General features: G+C 41.2%; 1 protein-coding gene and 1 long non-coding RNA gene across 10 annotated transcripts in view; both read right to left on the bottom strand.

Annotated features, from left to right (window-relative positions):
• Window positions 1-23,612, bottom strand: part of IMMP2L (inner mitochondrial membrane peptidase subunit 2) — a 631,779-nt gene that overhangs the window by 515,389 nt on the left and 92,778 nt on the right. The gene's annotated exons all lie outside the window — the stretch shown is intronic.
• On the bottom strand, window positions 1,967-9,492 carry LOC118610809. The gene is made up of 2 exons (XR_004954093.1): window positions 4,853-9,492; window positions 1,967-4,740 (listed from the first exon to the last, which is right to left on the bottom strand). It is a non-coding gene; the product is annotated as an uncharacterized LOC118610809 (long non-coding RNA).

A 23,612-nucleotide genomic window follows, 5' to 3' on the forward strand; every position in this document is an offset into this window, starting at 1 on the left:
ATTGAATGAAACCAACTTTACGACAAGCCGATCAGGATAATTAAACAGTGTAGTTCTGGTCACAAAAACATCACCAAACTTCTGCGTAAAGACCCAGAACACTCTGGATGGTCGACGCTGAAGTCAACGTGAGCTACGCATACATTTAAGAAAGATGAATAAAACTGCTATTGCAGTCGAGTGTCACAGGTGGCCAGAGCCCATCCTGCAGCTCAGGGCGCCAGGCAGGGACCCATCCTGGACAGGACACCCCGCCATCCCAGGGTCGCGGGCGCCCAGCACACCTTCGGGGTGTGCGAGGACACCCGAGTCCCCAGAGAGAAGCCCCACAGATGCAGGGAGAATGAGTAAACTCCGCGTGGTGGACCCCGCTGGACGTACATATACACAGATGTTCTCATCGCTGCCGTAACGAGACCATGCTGAACGAAGCAACGCTGAGCCAGCGCCCCCTACAGTTAAACGTGGCACACCCGAGGTCGGAAGTCAGGTCTGGCTACCGCTAAAGCTCCTTTCTTAACCAACCGCCTCTGCAGCTTCGTAACAACGATTTTAATGACCAGCTGAAAAATGGAAGAGTTTTTATGACATCCAATTGCATTAAAACATCTATAGTTACAAAAGTCCTGCAAGCAACAAATCAATTTTCTGAATCAGCAGAGTTATTAAAGCCGAGTTCTTTACTTCTTGGCACACGAGAAGCTACCATATCAATTCCATTAGCGCTGTGATAAAGGCGAGGTCAAATGACGGATTCAGGATCGTTACAAACACGAAGAACAAGTGAGCACAGACTCCTAATGGTGCAATTACTCCCCATCGAAAACAGGTACACAATACCATAAGAATAAAAATATGAAACATATCATTACTGCCTTGCTTTGCACTAGATCTTTCCATATTTATGCATATTTAATTAAAATGATATTTATCTAAAGGCTAATGAGACTATTCTGAATCCTATTTACTGAAAGGCTAATTGAGAGTAGAATACGAGCTGTTTATTAACTGAAAACCGAGATATGTAGCATCTGTACACAATAGAGGAGACTGGAATTAAAAATATGACTGAAAGCTTTTTGTAAACCTCACAGTAAAAAAGTCCTACTGAGATAACGAAGACCATGTGCAATGTCGGCTTCCCACCCAAACTGATGGGTGAAGGAAAATTTATATTCCATTCCAAGAACTTATCTAATGAGAGAATATAAATTATGTATCCATTTTTCTGGACTACAGTGGTTATAGGTAGTTAAATACAAATCACGTTTAAAATTGCAAGGTAGGTCGTGACGCTTACACATGAAGAAAATTTTATAACACCGCACCTTAAAATGACCTCACAGGAGATTGCTCTACCTCGGGGAACAAACGTTGCTGGTATTTCACTGAGCATAACAACAGTTCCCTTATCATGTGAATGAATATACTGGAGAGAAACCGTGCTGAAAGACAAGGGCGAACGCCAGTCATTTTCTCAACTAACGATAACGCTAACAACAACAATACATATCGGAACGCTTTCGCCTTCCAGAACAAAACCTTCTGCAGATGTCAAAATGGCACGTGTTGTCAAACTCCGAATGACAAAATTGTTAAAATGTTTAACGTGGGTATTTGCTCATCAAATAAATAAAAACTAATTTTGAGAGTAAGAAAAATAGCAAGTCAGTTCAAGTCTGGAATTTTTAGATAAAATGACATTCATCAACAACTTTCTAAACGGCACGTGGTTAAATCTTTTCTAACATAAATGACAGGATTTGTACTTCCACATAAGTTTAGGTAAAAATATAAAACCATCTATATTGCAAGTGGCAACTGTTCCCCACAGATAATTAGGTATTATGAATTATCTAAATAAAAATCAAAAGTAAATCACTAGAAGACAGTAAAAACAGCCCCGTCGAAAACTTTTCTGTATTATTCAATATAAATCAACAAGAAAGAATTAAATCAATGCTAATTTATTTGCCAAACAAAGTAATACTTTATTATTGCACTTAAATAATTTGAAAGCACTTCATAGTGATCGGTCTTTTGCTAACACTCATCCAATGGTATATTTATTGGTTGTCACATCAAAGCCCTGCCGAGAGAGATTTTTAAACATTTATGAAGAAACACCTTCCACATTCAGAATGAGATAGCACTTAATATCTTCAAAGAATCTGCAATCGTGCATTATGTGTTTATTGACTGCTAGAACATGTTCAGCCAGATAATGACCTTTTGTCAAAATAAGGGCAATGCAGTCATGCAGGCCACCTCACACGGGCTAACAGCAACACTCAGAACATGATAAAAGCAAAACTATTCGCCTAAGTGGAAGTAAAGGGACCAGTTGCTTCTGTTTTTCTTTGAAATTTTAGTGACTTGTACTTTAACTTCTTGAGTTAATACACAGCTATTAAAAAAGCAGCCCTTATTATCGATACCGTGAGTCCCGGCTACTCCCCGGGCTCTCTTCATGTAAGTGCCAGAGTTATGCGACGTGGAGAACACCCAATTAGGTTTTCCTAACCCGATGGAGCTTGCCCAGCTCGCGAATATTTTGGCAATAAATATCTTCACTCTTGAGCATGTGAGAGAAAAAATATTCTCTTTAATTAGCAGTAAAACTCGTCTAGAAATGAGCCATCTGGCTTATCTCTGAGACACTCGGAGATGGTGATCGTGTCATCAGAATTTTTCTTTAAATTATCAGGCAGAAACTGCTGATCTTAGAGTACGAACTCGACTCAGCCCCAAAAGCAACAGAAAGCCTGCTTCTCGAAAATACACGAGTCGATCCTAAGTCCAAATCATCAAGTTGTTCTCGCCGCTGCCCACTTCCCAGGCTGCGGGAAGGCGAGAGCAAGCTGAGCTCCTCGTGCAGAGACAGATGCGGGGAGGAAGGAAGCCACGTCACCGCCAGGGGCCGGCGTCACAGGCAGGGGCCGGCGTCACCGCCAGCGCAGCGGCAGCACCACGCAGACGGCTGTGGCCGACACACTCGGACGGTGAGACTTTGGCCCCTGACCCGTGGACGGCTCTTCTGGACGCGCGTCCTTCAGGGAATGTACAGCGTGAGCATGCACAGTGCCCTGAATGTGTCCCTAGTAACGGAAAGGTCGTTCGTTCGTTTTTGAGTTTAGAGTCTGGTGCAGAAAAAAAACTTCCTACCGCAACCTGCTCAATGCAATAACAGCCGCACGTACAAGACGCTGCTAGTGTGGACCGAGTCCTCGGATCGTAGGTTCTGACTTATGTGTGAGCCCTGGGATCGGGAAAGAAAAGGTAGAACATGTCAAGTGTTGCTGACGGGAAAGCAAGATCGGGTGGGCGGGAGGCAGGGGTTTCGAGTCAGATGGCCAAAGGAGGCCTCGGTGACAACGGGACATTTAAGCAGAGACCTGCACGGGGAGGAAGAGAACCCAGGGGCCGGGGTCCTGATCTGAACCGCAACCCGGAGCTTGCGTTTGCGCTGTTCATGCTCCTGCGTCTCACAGAGGACGACGCTGACCTTCTGGAAAGGGGCGGAGGAGGCGGCGCCTTCTCCCGGGCACTTCAGGCTCATTAGAAAAGTCGTTCAAAAAAACATCCTGACCAGGGCGTGGGTCACCACCCCCGGCCTGAGTGGACCCGGCCGAAACACCCGACGCTCGGGAAAGAGGCCCAGGGGCCCTCCGCATCCCCGGCATCGGCTCCCGTCTCCAGGCGCTGGAACGACGAGGTGGCGACGTGCGAAGCTGGACGTTCCCGGCGGCGTTTTTGAAAGCACACGTCCCGAGCGGTTCGGAATGGCTTCTGCCATACAGGTCGTTCCACTCCACGTGGCGCGGAAAGGGGGGGTACAGAAGGGGGCGCGAGCGAGCACCTGTCCCACGGGATCACTGAGTAACCGACGTCACCAGCTCTGCAGACGACGCATCTCCGCTGCGCGGACGGCGTCTCCGTGCGACCTGCCTTCCCCATCGCCTGGCTCGCTGTGGCCCTCACTGTCTGCCGCTCCTCTCTTTAAACTCACGTACTCACTCGCTTACCAAACGTGAGCGGAATCTCCGCAACGAGCCAAGTACCTTGACCGAGTCAGCATGTAAAATGACGCGTGTGTGAATACCCATACACACACACACACACACACACACACTGATTACAATGTCCTCTGTGATCGCCATTAGGGAATATTTCTAAGCATGTCAACTATTTAAATTCAAGTGTGAACACGTGTGTATTTGTGTGTGAGTTTGGATCTGAGAGAGGGGGGCAGAAAGAAGGGGAAATGGGGTAAGAAGCAACTAAAGTCACATTAGACGAGGACCAGAGAAATAAAAGACTCACGAGAAAAAGAAAATATGTTTAAAGGAAAAGAATAAAGCAGGCCCTCACTCAATTCCCTTCCCCACACAGTCATTCACAGCTCTTCGACTGGTCTGCCCACACCCTGTGTGCTCTGTGTGACTTACAAGTGATTTACAATCGAGGTCTACCTTTGAAGCTATTGGCAAAAACATGTCTGCCATAAACTTTTAGCTGACAAGTAATTATATTTTATCCTTCAAAAGAAAATTAGGCATACGGCAACCACATAAAAAAGAAAACTAATCCTCCGGACTCAAAGAAAAAAAAAAAGAGACTTAACCAAGTAACACCTTAAGTTTGTCTCAGCATCCATTCATTTTAAATTTGACTTTGCTTTTTATATCACAAAGCACTCATTCGAAAATAGCAGAAGAATCCCTACATCCATATGTTGTCCTGCAAAAAGAAAAAAAAAACACTCTGTCATTCGTAGTTCTTGCTCAAACACTATGGAATAAAAGAAAGAGCTGTTTTCAGAAATGATGAGGTCCCTGCTGATAACATTTACCCACAGGACCGGAGGCTCCTTTATGACATGAAGCGCAGAGCACTCCGAGGCCAGTTACAGACGCGATGGCTCAGAAAAGGCTTTTCTGACTTTGGCTCATTTCCTCCGACCGCCATGCCTCCACTCCAAATGATAACCTCTCGGAGCTACGCAGCCTTTCACGAGAGCTGTTTAAACGACTTGTCCGTGGCATCATCACAAAACAAGAACGCTTTGTGGCTTGACAATAAAAAGCACAAAATTACTGGACTCAATAAACTGTTCTCATTATTGCAAAGCAATAAACAAGGCTCAACAAAAATTGTTTTGGCTAATAGCTAACGCTTATCGAGCTGCCAAGAAATAAATCCAGAAGAAACCCAAGGAGGAGCTGCCTTAACGATACAGATGGCTGCTGCTTCAGAAACTATCTTCAATATCAGAAACGGCCGGCACACATCCCGGCGCTATTATCATCGCCTGGAACGGGATCTCAAGCTGAGCACCAAAACCCTGTCGGTCAAACCTTAGAATAATAATTTTTAAAAAACTAAAATACTAGAGAAGTCAATTTTAACTCGGTAATTTCTCGTTTTCTATAATCCGTACCCACTGCTGCCTGCCCGGCGGAAACACTTTCGATCGCGACGGCGCTGCCCGCCCTGAGGGGGTGATGACAGAGCTGGGGACCGCGAGGAGCACGATGGCCTGCTGTTTGGGGCTGGAGTTGGGATGTCCGTGTGAACGTATCAGACAGAAGGATCAATCGCAGGCACATACACACGTACGTACCAATCGTGTGTGTGTGTGTGTGTGTGGTGTACACGTATGTGCATACAAGCCCGTATTTCCTGGATTTGTTCACTACGACGACCGAGAAGCGAAGCTCTCCCCAGAGCGATGGGCACCCCTGGGCTCCAGATCTTAGTTTCTAAATGTCCTTCTCCTCTAAAAGGAACCAGATGTCCCTAGTAGCTCCAGGGCAGGGGCAGAAACGTGCCAGATGAGCCCGGACCATCGTTCGGCACGACGAAATGGACAGCATCGCTTCTGTGGCCATTCTGCCCAGAACGCACCGTCCAAACCTGTTCGCGAGGAAACATGGGACACACCCAGGGAGAGAAGAGCCGCTCGGCCATGGCCCCCCTTTGGCCGTGAATAAAACGTGGCTTGAGCTGGGCGCAGTGTATAGTCTTGTCTTGTGAGCTGGGAACGTTACTGCTGACTCACGAGACAGTTGTAGATTTTAAGGTGAACTCTGACTCTGACGCTCACTCATTCACCTTCTCTCGCCGTGTGACAGAAGAATTGTGCCTTCCTCTTTTCAGGTTAGCGGAATACAAAAGATGATCATTGTTTAAACAACGAATTTCCCTCTTATGGCCCATTAGGTCCTGCTGCTTGCTCTGCAGTAAAACTGAAATATAACAAAATGATCTCGATAGCAATAGAGAAAAATCTAGTAACGTGAATTTCTGACTTAGCAACAGAACAAAACAAGGGAAGATTATGGGGTACAGTGGAACTAAATTTTAATTTCCGTGTGTGTATTTTTAGGATCACATCTTAAAACAAACCAAAACACACACACACACACACACACACACACACACACACACACACACACACTCAGACAAATGCATGTGCACAGAGCTGTGAGGAGGAAGACTCTAATGAGAGGATAAGTTTAAGAAACAGATCTCCCGTAGCAATGCGGAGCATCACTTCTTACCGTTACTACCAAAATAAATTCAACTGCCATAAAACCAGTTCTGGTTACAAATTTGAGCCTTCTTACAACTTTCATTTGAAAGTCTGGTCTCTACAATGATATCATTTTCAATTACCGATGCGTCACATTGTTCCCGTCTACCAGTAATTAAAAATATGGCGTACGGTTCACATGTGCACGACAGATTCTTGAAGGACCGCGGACTCTTAAGACAGCGCAGGGACAGGGAACGGAGGGCCTGCAGACCTCGTCTGACACGCAGAGCCGATGCCCCCGCCCCCCGCGCAGTGGGCACCCGTGGGCCGCTCTCTGCGGGCACCCCCTCCTCTGCACGCGCTCCCCATGCCGAGTCATGCACTCACCAACGGTGGTTGCCTGGCTCCCACCCTTTTATTATCAGTTGTTCTTGCTGTAACTGTACCATTTAATTGTTCACCAGCTGATGAAATATAAGTACAAAGAAGGGAAGAAGTATTATATCTAAATAATTAAAAAAAAAAAGTCCTATGCATTACAAAGACTCGATGAAGATGATTCACTCAACGCATGAACAAACTGGGTATGAACAAGGCCAGACTGTAGACGATTAAGGAAGAAACTATTCAAATCTAGAAGGGGTCTACATTCATACGGCTTTGTATCTTAGATCTTTCCTCTTTTTAATAAACCAAACTAATAAATTGTAGATAACGCATTGTGCCCATGCTCTACACCAGGACGATTAAGCGAAACCCCAAACGCTGTAAAGGGAAAAGCTCCAGCCTTACAACAAACAATGGCCAACACACGAAAAGTAAGCGAAGTAAGGCTGAGTCCCAGGGAGACTGGGTAGGGCCCTCCGATCCCTGGCAACACGACCACGCCTCTCCTGCACCAGCCTCCACCCTGCAGGGGACCCCTGCCCTCTGTCCCTACCGACGAGGGGCCGCACTGAGCACTGCCCCCTCACCCTGGGCCTGTGACCGGCCGGGCCTCGGTCCGTGGGCTAATTTCCCAGGCTGGCGGTGAGGGCTCAGGAGGTGTTCCGCCCCTGCTGGCCTCTTCGCTCTCTCCTTCCCCTCGTGTCACATTCCGGATCTTGAGCCACCGGCTTGATTTCACTCACGCCCAGCCCATCGCATCCGCAGGCTGCCTCCTCCCTCCGGCCAGGCTGGCCAGACTGGAACTCAGGCCCCACAGTCGCACGGGCAATGACCTCGCACACGTCTAATCCCTGAAGCGCCCTCGTCAGCAGATGTGTCGGCTAACCAGGAAAAGGCTCAGCTGGACAGCCGAGACCCCCGTTCCTCCTCCAGACACGTTAACGGCCAATGTTCCTTGCTCGCTGGAAATGGACAAAAACTACCACAAACAGCATTTTCTGTCGTGGGCGTGGCATTCGTAGATTTGGACCTAAGCACCAGATCTGGCTGCTTTTACTCTATCGCCTTAATTTCCTTAGCTCTCACTGACCTCGCTGCCCTTGACCTATCGCAACCTTACCTCCCTCGTTGAATTTTTTAGCCTTTAATTCAGCGCTTCTAATTACGCGTGAGCTGTTTTCACTCACACCACTTCTGATACCAAATGAGAGGTGTTTTACCTCCTCGCACCAACCAAATTCTAACACCACCTGGATGTCCCACAGTTCAATTCAGTTCTGACACTAAGTCCCCAGGGTCGGTGGCAGACGAGAAGTTTAAGGGCTCGGCCCCACAGAACTTGCCTCTCTTCCAAGGCCAGTCACAAGTAACAGGTCCCCAGATTACCTACACTTCTGCTCGGCTTGACTACAAAGTCAGGAGGTTCCCGAGATTAACTTTTCCAATAAGAGTCAATAATTTGTCAGAACATCTCATAAAACTCTGGGTAACACTTTATTTACTATTACCAGTTTACTAAAACATGGTTCAAATGAAGAGCCAGATGAAGAGGTTAAAGAGTCAGTCCGGAAGGGTCCCCACACAGGAGTCATGTCCCCATGGAACTGGGGTGCACATGGGTGCGGTCGCCAACTCTGAAGCTCTCTGAACTCGGCACTTAGGTGGTTTTGTGGAGTTTCGTTACATAGGCATGATTAATTACACCATGGGCCCTTGGTGATTGACGGGCTCTCAGCCCGCCCCTGTCCCCAGAGCTGCCGGGTGGGGCTGAAAGTTCCTTCCGGGCAGGGCTCAGTGTTCTGGTGACCAGCCTCCATCCTAAAGCTATCTAGGGCCCCAAGAGTCATCTCGTTAGACCGAAAGATGCTCATAGCACTCGGAACATTCCCAGGGTGTCAGACGCTCTGCGCCAGCAACTGGAGACAAAGACCACACAGCCCCCTCTGATACCACGATGCAGTAACTCCTCTGTTTTTCCCACTTTTCCAGGGACAACCACGCAAGCAATAGCTCTGCGCTGCGGCCTGCGGCGGCTCCCCTCACGCGACCTCTCCCAACACTCTCTGGCTGACCAGCAGAGATAACCCAAGGAAAGCACTGCGTACGGCTCAGAGTAAGTGCTCAATAAAGTTTATTTGCCGCCTCTGTCAACATCATTATCACCGTCGTCATCGTCACCGTCAACATCATCATGTTTCTAAACAAGTAACGGAAGTTTCGGGAATAAAGATCGATAAAGCTGGAGTTCCAATGCATTCTCCTTATTCTTGTTTTCTCTGACTGCCTCTTGTTTGTTTCTGTCCTAATTCTGTAAACTTTCCACTTGCCTCTGTGTGAAGGGACAGTAAACAATCTGATGAAACTGCTCAAGGTTGCGCTGAATGACTTAGCTCAGAGCACGGAAGCTCAGTGGGGTGGGCACTCCATATCAGAGCATTTAAACAGCAGATCCTATCACGAGCTACCAAACCGGAAAACTAGGAATCTCACTGGATGACAGACTATAAGACAAATCCACGGCTAGGAGTCTTTGAAAATAGATCTAATCAATCACCTTCCCCCCCGCCCCCCCCCAACTAAAAGTACCAAGGCATATTCTCAAATGATATAAGCCATTTTTCTTCCACATCACTCTTCTACCATTTCTTTCTATCGCCACAAACAGTAACCTGAAATGTATTTCTGTTTCGATTAGAATGCTATCAGTTAAAAACCGTGTCCCAATTTTGTTTGCAAGCCATGTATTACTGCTTACACTCAGTTTTACTTTATGCTATACCAGTCGTTTTGATAGAATTATTTTACTTTTCACCAATGAATGTGCTGCTATAATATCCATATTTTACTGAAAAACACAATATAGCTACAATATTGCTAAAAGTGAAAAACAATGCAAACCACTATAACTTTTTGGTATTTTGGTATTATATATAAAAATGTTGATTCTCCCACTGAAAGTTTTTGCCTTTCTCCTATTTAAAATAACTTAAGCAAAAGCTCAGTATATTTTCGCCTCTGGTATACTAAAAATATAAGACTATGGTGGCGTTATTCTGTAGCACCCTCAGGTGAAAATACATATTGATTTAATTTGAACTGTCATTTGAACAATGTTCAGTAATTTAAGAAACTTATTTAAACTACAATTCTAATTATTTAATTTTGATGTATCATATTGCCCTAGGAATAGAGAAATACATTTGGCTAATTATCTGTATAAACACACTATGATCATAATTCAATATATATTGATAGTCTGTAATTCTTAATTTTTTCTCACTAAAACGTATGCAACTATAGAAAATACTGCAAATTTTTTTTCAAAATCACATTTAATTGACATATCCACAATATCTGTATAGTGTGTGATTCTCTAATCTTTTGCTTATACATATATACTTCATTTTTCAACTATTGGGATTATAGCGTACATTATTTTGAAACTTGATTTTTTAACTTAAGACAATAACAGCACTTTCAATATCCTTAGTCTTCAGAAACATGATTTTCGAATGGCTGCAGCTATGTGGTCCGTCATTTGTATATTCACAGTTTACTCAGCTGGCCCTCTTCTGTCGGACATTTAGAGAGATTAACCACCATAAAAATACAATAATAAACATCCCTTTATCTTTGCTTTGGTCTCTGATCTATCTGAGGGAAAATTCCTAAAAGCTGAAAATGTCAAGGTAAAGCATGTAAACATTTTCAAGGCCTTTTATTCCCACCGCCAAACTGCCCCCCTCAAATGCTACACCTGGGGGCAGGTTGATCAGAAACCTCTCTGGCACTGAGTGTTGCCAGGATGGCGGATGAAAAAAGTGTGCCCCAATTAGAGATTATTTCAATTATAAGTAGGCGTAATAATTTTAAGAAATTCATTTGCCATTTGCTTTTTTTTATTTGTTTTGAACTGTCTGCTCATGATCTTTGCCCATTTTCCTTTAAAACCATCGCTTTTTTGTATTGTAGTCTGGAGAGTCTTCATATGTGAGTGATATGTTAGAAACTGAAAATACTTTTTAAGGTTTTCATTTGCTTTTAAAATATCATTCAAGTTCTTAACAATTAAGATTTTCATTTCACAATCAAATTTATCAAACTTTTCCTTCATTATATCTTCGATTTTATCCTGAGGCAGGTTTTCCACGCCCTGATGTCACATGATTGATCTGTACTTTCTTCTCAATATTTTGGTATTTATTTTTTAATCCATTCAAAATATATTTCACATATAAGATCCGCAAAGAGTAAATCATGTTTTTTTGACAAAATTATTCTCGCACACCAAGTTCAAACCATAAACACTTTTCAGATTAAACACATCATTAATGGTCACTTCACACCTTACAAAACGCAAGTCGTTTCTCCTTTTTTACATCTAGGGTATAATATGTACTAATGTAGCTTCTATTTCGCTTTCTTTCCAGAGCACAGAACCAACATTCTCCTTCATTCTTTGCTTCTCGTGCTAGCAGCACCGCGAAATAAGTGAACCAACACAACACCCTGCATTACAGAGTGAAGTCTGATGTTCTGGCTCAGTGGAGAACTCGCCAAGTACATCCATAATGTGCTATTTTAAAAAGTGGACTCAATTCCTCTAGCTATTGAAAAAGATTCAAAATTAAAAGCAGAGGATGCGGTTACGTAAGTTCCATTTTAAACTATCGTTGAGATGCCTGCACTCTCACTAGTGAACCAGCGCGACGTGGGGTGGGCTCTGCCCGCAGAAGCCTTTCCTGGGACCTCGGCCCCCCTTTCTAGCAGGTGCGGTACCTTTCTAAGCCACCTAAACAACCATGATCATAACACTCATCACCTTGTGTTTCACTTTCTGACTTACCTGAAGTCGCCCCTGTAATCCATTAGAAGTAAGAACTGTATCTCAGATATCGATTTGTCCCTATCACCTGCCCAACAGGAAGCAGGCTGTAAATGTTTGTTAAATGAATGAATGAGGGCAAGATGGCAAGACATCTAAGTCTCTTTTGAGTCTGCCATTACTACAGATTGCAATAGCAAACGAGTCCCTTAACCCCTGTGAGCTATGGTGTTCAGTTCAGAAACCAGTAATTTCTTAACAAGATTATCTATTAAGACTGTTCAAGTTCGAATTCCTATCATGACAGACCTCTTTTCCCAGAACCCAATCTTAACGCTTCCTGCTGCTGCTGCTGCACCTCCTCCAGGGTCATCGTCCCTTGCCCCCACTGTCCATTTAAAATGATCCCACCCTGCTCTCCTTTGGGCTTTCCTATGTGATAACCGATAACCGTATGTGTAGTTGGAATGACAATACCTTTTAATGTACCTCCCTCTTGCTAAATTTACATTCAGGTGCACTGCCTGCAATTAAGGATGCTAGTGACGTGCAGGACATTCCGGCACAGAGGCTGGGAGGAGCCCTCGGCCTCTCCTGCCCACATCCTTGGCATAGCGCATGGCTTTGGACAGATCTGCATTGCTATTCTGAAATAAAACACCCCTGTAATACAAGTTATGTCATTTTATAATTTTACAACTCATTTCCATAATGATCACTAACAGAAGTGACAGGAGTGTGAGAGTCGCACTGGAAAAAAAAAAGATTAGACTGATAAGCCCTCCTCAAATACACTTTGGTAAGAAAAGAGATCTCTACCAGCAGGTGTAAGAAATAAAAGGGAAATGCAAACCTGGATTGAGAAGGCTGAACTACCAACAAGGAAGCACATTATCTGACCAGGCGGTCATGTGGTGAGAACCATGATCTCTTTGAGATGTCTTAAAAATTTCGCCTATTGTTCTACATGTGATCTACCACATTATAACATGACTTAAGATGAAGTCTGTAAAATAAAATACAATTCTTATTTACTGGTGAATAGTAACATATAAATATTAAGGAAAGTATTTTAACTCTGACCACCAATGTGTGCTAAGTGTTCTGGACGAGCGAAAGCAATTAAAACTAATTTTCTGCCTCTAAGGAGTGGACTGTCTGGTGAGACAGCGCAACACAGGGCAAAATAAAATCATTCTTTACAGGAAAAGAAATGAATTCTGTAGTGGCATAAGAGAGTTTTAGCATTAAAAGAGTATATAGATAAGTAGAGAAGATTAAAACTGTAACTCTAACACCCTTCTGATTTTTAATGTACTTCTCTGAGCAATAAACCAGGGTGGAGTTAGCCAACCACGTCCATTCCAAAGGTACATGGCAGCTTTGCATGAGAGATACCTCTCATATCCACCAAGGCTGGATGAGAAAAATGTCAGACAAGGCATGGTCGAAACAACCAAACCACGGGCACGCAAGGTCAGGCGGAAGGAATCACTTGGGAAGCTTTTCGGTGATAGAATTGGGTGGATTACGGGTTTGTTATTAAATCAGAATTTATTTAGAGCCTTACTCTGAAACTAGGTGAGTAAGAGCTAGGAAAAATGTACTCTGGGAGACCGTTTCCCACGTTATACATCCGTGGTTCAAAAAAATAGCAGTAAATGCAGAAACCAACCCTTCATATACTCACCATGGAAATGTCCTATGTATTCAAAACAAAACAGGGCAAAGGCCTTCTGTTCTGAAACTCCCTTTCTATAAAATACCTTGGCTGCTGTTCTTGGCCCCTGCCATCGAATTCTCTTGTTCACATCTATAGATCATCTGCATAATAAAATGGAATCCCCCCTTTCCTTAAGATGTTGCATTTATCACTTTATTTGCTCAAAAACGTAAAAGCTTCCATTTACCACAAAATCAAATGGGAAGTCCTCGTGGTGGCACTCAAAATCGTCCATATCTCAAAATATCCAGCCCGTTTCCTACGACCTTCCCAAGAAGAATTTTCTGGTCCAGCTGCAAGGCCCGCATAGTTCCACACACAGTGTCCCTATTTATGTACATCTGTCTGCAGACGTCTCTGGCGAACCTCGTGCAGCAAATCCTCTCCCTCCTATCTAAGTCTTGTCCGAGCCCACTCAAACATCCTTCTCTCTGGAAAGTCATCCCAGATCATCCAAACCCACACTACGTTCTTCCTTACTGTATATAATGCTCCTTTGGGGAAGCAATCGTGCCGTCTTAAATGACTATCAGCTGTTTTCACGCCAACTAATTCAAAATACTTCATTTATTTTGTACTTCCTCTGATGTTCAAAATATCACTTGGTGAATTCATAGGTATTTAAAATATATGTATTTTTAAAAAATGGTCTATAAAATAATCTAAGAACTTCCTTTGACACATGAAGAAAGAGGGGACAAAAATGTTAAGTGACTATTCCAAAGTTACATACAGTTAGAGAGCCAAGTCCAAAACACAGAACTCTGTCTTCTTCCAGTTGTAGAGAATCTGGCAGGGGGTCTGGAAAGGCAGAGACAAGGGTGTCTCCCCAGCTAATACTGTTGAAGTTGGGCTCCTTGGAATTAAAAAGTAGCTTGGATTCTCAATGTGGAATTACTGTCATAGTTAAATGTAATGTATATTTAGGCAAAATTAGCAATGCTATTTTAAAGCCCTTTGAAGCATTTACGTGAGCTCACTCCTTTAACTGGAATGGTACTGTGCGGACCATACCCGGGACAATCTCGACCACATACACTAACTAATACCAAAAGGCAGTGTAACGTACAAGAAGTTTTGTCATGAAGACGTGGCCCATCTTGCCATATTTAACACTGACCTGACTCATAACACTTCATCTTCTTGGTTAGAAAAGAGCCACATAAATTCATACTAGTCAATCTAAAATATTTTGGAGTAAAAAGGACGTAAATTCATCTGAGAAATAACTAGTATACTCAGGAATCAGGTTCAATGTAATACAATTAAAACTGGTCACCATGAGGAGCTGAAATATAAGAAGAGTTAGGAATCACTGAAAGCCTTTGAGCAAAAAAGGATTTGCCCAACTGCTCTTGTAATGACAACGAAAAATTTTTAATTCTTAAGGATCTCATCTGGAACACATTATATTTGACAGAATATAAATACATTCAAATATAACAGGCATAGAAGAATCTCAATTATGACCATTCTCTCCCAAAAATAAAAAATGACTTGTGAGCAGAACTCAAGTGTTTTTTAATGGTTTTTGGAACTCTTTTTTTTCCATTTGGGAATAATCAACTACATACAACGGTTTGCGGAAATCTCGAGCACTTATCTTAGTGAAATGAAGTAGAAATAAGTCTATAAACTCCACTTCTGGTCCATTTGAAATAAATAAATAAATTTGGAGAGCACATCGCCTCATTCCTCAAGTTCCTGCACCCCCAAGATAAAACTCATTCTAAATTTTCATATTTGACAAAGTCAATAACATCCAACAGCAGCCCACGATTCCCTAAAGGAACGATGTCAATTGATATTTCTTCAATTAATTCAGTGACCTACAATAATGTGAGTTCTTTATACATAATGTCTGTCAGCGGGCATTACAAAAATTTCAGAATCACTTCTAGTGTCTGAACTCCAAAGCACAACTGAAAATATATATCGACGGCAGTTCCTTAATTCCTACTTCGCCTTTCATCTGTTGCTTATAATATCAGAAAACCAAAAATTACACCAGGTATGGCTTGCTGAACTACAATTCTACAAACGAGTGTGACGGAGCTTTCCGATAATGTCTAATCAGTCATCTCTCTGTGACACTCCCTTCACCAGCTGTGGGTCGGTGAGTTCACATGGGCTCACACAGCTCATGTCTTAGTTACCTACAATAAAAACTGCGCAACAACATTCTTCAGCTGAGATTTCACAGGTCTCAGGATATAAAAATGCTCTAATTTTAGGAATTTATCTGTTTTCTTCATTTACTTTCACTGTTTCTGAGTACATGGGTGCCCCGATATGAGACCAGCAAAAATTCCAGGAACAAAGAGTTTCAACTATGGCACATTAACAAATCAACCCACGCATTAGATTACACCAGGAGAGAAAAAAAAAAAATCAAGTATATTTAGAACAATGCACTAAGAATTTTGATTAGAACTTCACACTCAAGTGTCTAGAGTTCTGAGCATTCCACATGGTGCTGTTACATAAATTCTAGAGAATGGTTAATAAAGTATTATACCAAATAAATGGCAGGTCTGAGACCCAAGGAGGTTCGAATATTACATATTTAGATTTCTGCGTGAATTATTTGCCCAATCCCAAATGTAAGTGGAACGAGGATGAACATAAATTGTAACCTAAAAGCAGTCACTGAGTGTCCCTCTTGTGACACGGGCCACTCTGCCTCAGCTCCCCGGTCAAGGGCCCAGCCAGGGGTCAGGCCTATCGAGTCGACGCAACAGCCTGCTGCTGGATCTTAAGTGAATAGTAATTCACTTAATTTTCACCATAATCCCACAAAACAGGGCCTATTTCATCTTTATTTCAGAAGATGAGGTAAATCTGAGGGACAGGAAAATTAAGTAACATGCTCAAGGTCATAGAAGTAAATATAACTGACTATATTAATTTAAAAAAAAAAAATCACTTGACCTTCAAACGCTAAATAACAGTATTTACCTGTATATAAGCAAAAACAAAAGGTATCATATGTGTATAAACATAGCAAGTTTACCGTAATGAGCATATTTAAGATGGTCCAGTAAGTGGCCACTTTGCAACACTTCTAAATTCTAGCCATTGAAATCAGCCACAAATATGTGTTCATTACAAGACACCTTGATCAGTAACAGGTACATATTCACTAGGAGACTTAATTTTTGGAAAAAAAAAATACAAAAAATGCCCATAATCTAAACTACTGAATCAATATTTCATTTACTACAAAATTATCACTGTGGTCTGTGTAAACAGAACTCTATTCTGCAAGCCATGCATACACACACACAAACGCACAGAGTCACAGACACTCGATGATAAAGCTTTTTCTAGGGCAAAAGTGTCGCAAAACTGAAAGCATATCATTGCTCCTGTAACTGAGAAGCAGAACGGGACAAGATGAGATGACAGTGTGTTTTATCTTTTTCATATTAAAGTTTAGTTATAAATTTCACATGGCAGTAAACCAATATAAATGGAAAACTTGGGAACAATAACTTCTCATGTATCTCCAGTAAAACACTCTCAAATTTAGAGATATCTCTAGATAAGAGCTGATAAATGAACCACCTTGTATATAGTTAATAAAAAGAAAAAAAGAAGGCACCTCATATAAATGATCAGCAAGACTATATAATATTTGACAACAAGGCATTCTGAACAGTCTAATAAAACAATACCCAAACTGTGGAGGAAACAGGATGTGTAACTAAACTACATTCACCTTTGATATCAGGCTAATACTGAAAACTCCGCATCAGCACTTTCTGTCTTAATGATATATCGATGCAAAGCTAGAATAAAAACAGCGCTAAAATACGTGCCATTTATAACTGAGAATAAATGTTTCTACATGCTGACAAGCTTCTGTCAGTTAAATTGCTTTTATGCCGAAATATTTTTTCTCTGTTTCCTTTATTATTTTTATTAGGGAACTTCCTACGTCATTTATGTTCTAAACTAACAATTAAACAACTTTTCTCGGTGGGGGTTATCCAATTAATGGATATGTATATTAAAGGCATTCATGTAAAGTTGATGAAAGCATTCAGTAACAGAAAGTTAATTCCCTTGGAATATAATGCCTCTGCCTAGAAAGCAATGCACCGATAATAAATTTATGATTCTGTAGGGATATCAGCCCATAGCTAAAAATTTGCAGATCTATATAACCAAGCACATAAAGAGGCCTCCTGGGTAACATGACCATGAGCAACTCATAATCCCACACACTATAGTAAGAATCATTGCAAAGGCATTTGTTCATTTTGAGTCCCAATCCATTTTTTAAACAATCTAGAGATGTGTCAATGTAATGGATGAAATCTTCGAATTGCACGAAAAAAAAAAGAAAAGAAAAGAAAAAGAGATGACCTAGAAGGGTATCTTAACCTCTGTGAAAAATCTGTTAGGGGTTTGTTTGTTTGTTTTGTTTTTAGTTTTTTGGTTTTTGGGTGTTTTTTTTTTTTAATGTCAGTATGGTATAACATTGATTAAGTAATCCTTTGGTCTGAATATAAAACAATTCTTTGAAATCCTTGAAAATAAAAAATACACAGTAGCAAAGCGTACTTCTGAGAGTCACCGGATTTAATATTCACGTTTAGAGCAATGACATTCACAATAATAAACTGAAATGGAAAAAAGTAACTATGCCGGATGCTACAGGATGGTCCTCCCATTCCTGTCTGTAACTAGAAAAGTGGGCAAAATACATAAAAATCAACCAAGAGACATCATGTGCCAAGCCTTGGAGAAAAAAAGGCTCAATAAATTTCAAAGTATTAAAATCACTCAGAATACGATCTTCAATCACAATGGGATTCAACTGGAAATCAATTTAAAAAAAAAAGAAGTGAGATGCCCCGAAGTATTTGGAAATCAAGCACTCTACTTCTAGATAAACAATGGAGAAAAGATGGAAATCACGAAGGAAATTTTAAAATAACCTCTAGTGAATGAACATTAAAACACAATATATCAAAATTTGTGGGCAAAAGCCAAAGAGGTCCTCAGAGCAGCAGGTCACAAACTGTGCTGCACATCAGAGTCCCCTCAGGGGTTACTAAACACCCCACGGGACCGTCTGTTTAACCAATTAAACCAAAATGTCCAGGGCTGGGAAACAGGCATTAGTACTTTTTAAAGACTCTTCAGTAATTTCAATTTGCAAAACTATTTAGGAACCACTGTTTAGAAGAACGTTTTATCATTAAATAACAAATTTCTAACTTAAGAAAGCAGAAAAGGCAAAGCAAAGATAATAAAGAGAGAAAACAGACAAACCAAAAGCTAGTTTTTGAAAATATATTTTTCAATGATGAACCTCTAGTTAAAATGACAAAGGAGATAGAGTAGAAATAAATTATAAATACCAGAAATAAAAGATGGGATATTCTACAGATGTTTCAGGCATTAAAACAATAAGGGGATATTATGAACAATTCTATACCAATATCCTTGATAACTTAGAGTAATGGATAAATTACTTGAAAGACACAAATAACAAAACTGACTCAAAAAGAAACCCATCATCAATCTCAAAAATTGAATTTATAACTATGAGTCTCCTCAGGAAGGAAATTGTAAAACCAGATGGCTTCACTGGTAAATTCTATCGAATATTTAAAAAAGAAATGAGACAAATCCTACACAAAGTTAAGAAAAAAGAAGGAATACTTGCCAACTTATTTAATGAAGCCACCCAAACCAGATAGACATTACAGAAAATGACAGATGAATATTCCTCATATAGAAGTATGTATCTTTAACAAAATATTACCGAATCTAATCTAGCAATATATAAAAAAGGACAGTACATCATAACCAAGGTATGGCTTATCCATATGGCAAGATTGGTTTAACATTTAAATAGCCAATCAATGTAACTCAGCATATTAACAGATTGAAAACACAAAGCCACATAACCATCTTGATGGTTGCAGGAAAGCAAGCAATAATATTCGATCTTTGCTCCTGATTTTAGAAAAACTTCCCAGCAAAGCAGAAACAGAAGGTGTCCCAGTCATCAACTGCTTGCGATGCAATTCCAATCTACCCCTCATTCCCCTGCCTGCTGGTCCTGGAGCTGGCCCCGGTACCAGTCCTCCCCTGCCAGCCGCCGAGGCAGTAAGTTTTATGGGGAAAAGGGTACCAGAGGACTCTGCAGGAGGAAAGGACTTCTCTTTCTGGTTCCAGTGTGCTTTGTTCTCTTCCTGCTCCTGTTCAACTTTCTTTGCAAACCTAAAACTGCTCTAAAAATTAGTCTATTCATTTTGAAAACACGCACGCTTTTTAAAACCTTCACCTAACTTCTCCTGGGCGGCAGAGCTCCGAGACGCCCTCTGAGATGCCCGCCCCCTGGCGTGGGCCCCAGTGGTCTCGACCCCCTGAGTGTGGGCAGGACCATAAACAGCATTTATTTCCTCTATTAGATTACATCGCGCGACCAAGGCGAAGGAGTCTCACAGATGCAATTAAGGTCCCAAAGCCGCTGACTCCGAGCTCATCAGAGACTGATTACTCTGGGCTAATTAGATGAACCCTTAAAAAGGGGCTAGGTCCTTCCAGAAGGAGGAGCCTCCAAGCCTGAAAGAGATTCTGCTGTTGGCCTTGCAGGACAGGCCGTGTGAGGGGGCCGTCACAGCAAGGCCCTACGAGGGCCTCCAGACACTGAGCGCAGTCTCCAGACAACGGCGAACAAAATTATTGGGACCTCAACCCTACGACCCAGAGAAGCTGAATTATGCCGCCCACCACGTGAGCATGAAAGAAACCGCAGGAGATCAGAGCCCAGCCGAGATCTTCATTTTAGCCTGGGAGCTGCTGAATACAGAATCCACTGTGCCAAGCCCATTAGCATAATGTTTGACCCATGAAACTGTGAGATAATTAATTTACGTTGTTTGAAGTCACTAAGTTTGTGGTAATTTGTTACATAGCGATAGAAAACTAATATAGTCTGTTACTTTTAAGCTGACAAACCACCAAAGTCAACAAATTAAGCTAAAAGAAGTCATTTGGGGTTTTTGTTTATTCTGAAAAATGGACTGAATATCATAGTCATAAAAATGGAAATTACTTTATTTTGCATATAACTGGCATTTGACATTTTGAAAAGCCAAATTACGAATAGCACATATGACACAACTGTGGCCCATTTTTTTTTAAATACACAAACAAAAATAAAATGTATGAAATCAAAAGAAACTTTTAAAAACGCTACCTAGGATTTTTTAAATTGTTACCAAGTGATCGTTTTAAAATAAACGAACATATACAGGTTCTGACCACAAAAAAAGTACAAAAAGGAAATAAAATTTTTAAAATATGCAAATAAAATGTCATGAGCCTTGGATTTCTGGAGAGAGATTTTATATAATTTTCAAAAGCAGTCAATCCCTTTGCTGCTCTCCATGTGCAAATCTCTAGAATATAAAAAAGTGAAGGCCAACCAAGTGAAACGAATTAAAAACAAAAGTCCCTCATACCATGAGGTAACATCTTAACTTACAAAGTTTAAATTCTGGTGAGGCTAATCATTTTTTAAAAGATGGATATTCACTGATATGGAAGAGTATATTGATAATCTAATACCTGAAGATTATTATGACTTTTTCTGAGAGGTGAATAAAAAGAGTATTTGATTTTTCTGTCTTATCAAGTAATAGTTAAAAAACTAATGATATCAGCCTCAGAGATACCAAGTTTTCCTTTTCTTCTAGGCTTATTCTATGATTCATCAGACTAAATTTAGAGCATGTGCATTAGACTATCTCATTACCATTAAAAATACTTAAAGGAAATTTCATATGAAGTTTAGCACAAAAAAGGATACAAACAACAAATGAATAAGAATGAGAGAGAAAGGGAAAATAAAATATTAGTAATATTTCAGTGAGCTAAACCTGAGGAGTATTGAATAACTACATACAAAAAAGTTTATGATCAATCAAGGCTTAGAACTGGTTAAGAAAAATTACTAAAAGACATAATTTCAATTGCATGTGAAAGTTTTCTAAGAAATGAATGGATAAACAAAATGTGGTATATCCATACAGGGGAATACTATTCAGCCTTAAAAATGATGAAGTACTAATACATGCCTCAATGTGAAAGAACCGTAAAAATGTTATGCTGTTAAAGAAGCCAGACACAGAAGACCACATGCTGTATTCTTCCATTTATAAAATATTTGGAATAGGTAAATTCTTTCTGGACATGAGGGACTTTTTAGGGATAATAAAATGTTCTGGAACATAACAGAGGCAACATGACATTGTGAACACCAATTAATGACATACTTTAAAATGGTTAGTTTGATATTACATGAATTTCACCTCAAGTTTTAAAAAGTTAATCAAGTCAGCCTAGATAGATATTATTACATGTGGATGTACAGAGAACATCTATTCCCAATTTCTGTCAACACTCAACTGTGCAAATAAAAATCACCAGCACGTGAACAGAAAATCATTAACTACCCCATTAAAGTACCCATTGAAACGTTCTATGTGGTGCTTGAAAAGGTACTTGTTCATCGCATTACTATTAATAAAATTTTTCTCCTCCTCTAGGCATGAGTTTAATTTGCAGTTTTTCAGAAAATTATATTTAATGATATGCCTTAAAGGCAGTTCACACAACCGTACTAAACAACACACATGCCTTCTCTTTCGTCTGACAAATATTTGTCTGTTATTTTCCAATGCCATGTCATAACAAGACTAGATGTAGCCTGAATTTTGGAATCTGATTTAAACCACTAGGGATAATAACTAAGTCCTCGTCAAATAAAATATTAAGCCTGTTAACCAAATAATCCACTTTTCTTTGGTCCTTAAAGAGACTATTAAATCTCCAAAGATTAAAAAAAAAAAAAAGTAGTAGTATTTCATATAAAAGGTTTTAACCCACAATTTAAGATTTTTCAATATGATTGATTCAAGATTATTTTCTAGCAAGACAATCAAAATATTCTAACCAGAACACACACTTTTAAGGTTTAATATAGATAAATCTGCAAGCATCACTTTTGTGCATAATTATGAAAACTGCCTACTTTGCTCAGTAAGCAATAAATGTATGTAATTTAAAACTTAGGTCACAGTTGAGAGTTTAACAACTAAATGACATCATAAGTTAAGCATCATATATGATATGATAGTATCTTTTACAGAATTAAACGAGCACTAATTTTACATAAAAATCTTAATAAAACAGATGCTAGCCCGGCACTGACCAGTAGAGCGACCATCACCCACATATACCCATTTAAATTTCAAGTAATTAAAACTGGCTAAAGTTTAAGGTTCCGTCCCCCAAGGGCACTGACCACACGTCAAGCACTCAAGAGCCACGTGTTGCCTGGCGGCCATCACGCTGGCCAGGGCGGGTTTCCGTCACTGCAGAAATAACACCTGTCCCAGGCCTGGATTCACCATAGACATACCCCAGGCGGCTAGGGCTCTGGGCTTCCTCACGTGAAGAGGTTCCGTCGGGGGCATAGCAAAGTGTTCTCGTGATCACGTTTATTTTTATAAAATTTGCAAAAGAAAGATGTTTTAGCCATAAAAATATCTTTCTCCTTCCACTCTGACCTCCCCCTCGCCTCCCCTTCTTCTTCTGTCAGACGGTGGGAGTCGCGGTGGACAACTTGGGGGGCAGCGAAGAGGCAGGTGAACTGGGTTTTGTGGGACGCGAGTGTGGGGCTCTCGACCGTTTGCACGTTTACCTGACTGTCGCTGTCTACTCCACTGCAGGCTTCCGGGACGTGAAACGAAGGTGCAGAGCACCATGTCTATGGGGACACGAGGGGACCCCGTGACAAACAGAATTAGAGGGATGGAAGTGGGGAGAAGAAACAAAGTCTGAATGTAGACGGCTAGAAGCTGGTCTGTGAGCACTCCTTCCAATCATGAAATAGGACAAGGAGATAATTCAGCTTTTAATCAATGCCTCGTCAAATCAGAAGTTTTCTCTTATTAGGAAGATAGTTTGAAATGTGTACGGAATTCTAAATGCACCGTACGTTTCTCTTCCCCTTTTCGATGGGATTCACATGACCTCACAACCCACAGCAGCTCTACAAACCACTCGGCATGTCGGTGAGTGGAGCTGCATGTTCTGTACACTTCGACTGT

This window comes from Rousettus aegyptiacus, unplaced genomic scaffold, assembly GCF_014176215.1.
Source record: "Rousettus aegyptiacus isolate mRouAeg1 unplaced genomic scaffold, mRouAeg1.p scaffold_m13_p_13, whole genome shotgun sequence".
Classification (NCBI taxonomy): Eukaryota; Metazoa; Chordata; class Mammalia; order Chiroptera; family Pteropodidae; genus Rousettus; species Rousettus aegyptiacus.